Source organism: Pinus tabuliformis, chromosome Q (assembly GCF_031772625.1).
Source record: "Pinus tabuliformis cultivar Carrire ecotype Pingquan chromosome Q, CPIR1, whole genome shotgun sequence".
NCBI lineage: Eukaryota > Viridiplantae > Streptophyta > Pinopsida > Pinales > Pinaceae > Pinus > Pinus tabuliformis.
Window position 1 is genome coordinate 1,335,734,864 of NC_142296.1, and position 1,412 is coordinate 1,335,736,275.

Below are 1,412 nucleotides of genomic sequence, written 5' to 3' on the forward strand. Positions count from 1 at the left end.
TCTTAGACTTACCATCACATCCAAATCAAAGTGCCAAAACACTTTCCTAACTTTCCCCATAGAAATTCCTACAAATTTGAGTTGATTTCCTGGACCCAAAATTGCCTTATGCATTTGATCTAGCAACCAACCATCAAAATCAAACAAAATCCTCTGACCTAATATACCTAGCCTAAAATTAGAATTTATTCTCAGTCATCTCAAACCATAGTTTCCATATTATAATTGAGATTGTCAAGGAGAGAGCCCTCTCCCGACCGGGTAGGGCTAACTACCAGGTTAAGCGTGGTTTGATGTTACCCTAGACCTGCCTTCCTTCAACCTGAGGTACATTTAGGCACTAACATAGTGGCAACCATACTGGGGAACGTAGTTTTGTGTTCCTTAGCAAAATGTAATTGAGTTCAGATATGATTGTTGATGGTAAACAACGATCAGACACAACAAGGCTGAAAACATTCACCTGGTGGCTCTAAATCAATTTTGAGATCAGATCCAAGGACTCCACTAGAGGATGAACCTAACCAGCAGAAACATGAAAGGACAATATGGAAAGATCAGGTATTCAAGTTGGAATTTCATCCAAGAAATTTTGTTCTTTATTATAAATTATTTCTTCTCTTTTCCCAAGAATGTCAAGAAGGCTTTGCAAAGTATATTGTATTTGAGGAAAGATCCTTAGCCTGCATATGATTCCTTCCCTTTGAAGATTGTTAATACCAAAGATTTGCATGCCTTTGAGCTTGATCAAGACCCTTTTTCCGAATCTTGTGATGAGTGTCTTCAAACTAATTAGCCTCAAGAGACCAAGACTGATTCTACACCTTCTGTACATACCCCTATATCTTGTAAAATTCTAGATCGATACAAACCTCTAATTTTACCTCCTATATCCCATGCTTTCCCCAAAAATCATGACCTATGTCTACCAAGATTTGATGGTGAACGCGACAACATCACTGTTGAGAGACATGTATTGAATTTTGAGTCCTTTCTTGACCTTTTTGAAGTTGATGAAGAAGATGTCATTATTAGGCTTTTTTCTCTTTCTTTGCAAGGCAAAGTCAAGAGTTGGTTCAAAACCCTGCCTGATGTGAGCATCTCAAATTTCCAGAAGTTCGTCAAAGTTTTCCTCGATAGGTGGGTGGTCAGATAAAACCCTTTCTTGATTATAGAAGAGTATAACCAGCTGAAAACACTACCAGGGGAGACAGTACAACAATTTTCTACCAGATTTAATCAAGTCTATTTTTCAATGCCGGTTAATATAAGACTCCTACTGGATCCACTCACTTGCACTACTCGGAAACCTTTGACCCAGAAATGGAGTTTCAGTAAAGAGAAAGGAATCTTGCAACCCTTGAAGAGATGCAGAACAGTGTAGTAGATGTAGAGGCTAATCTATTGATCAG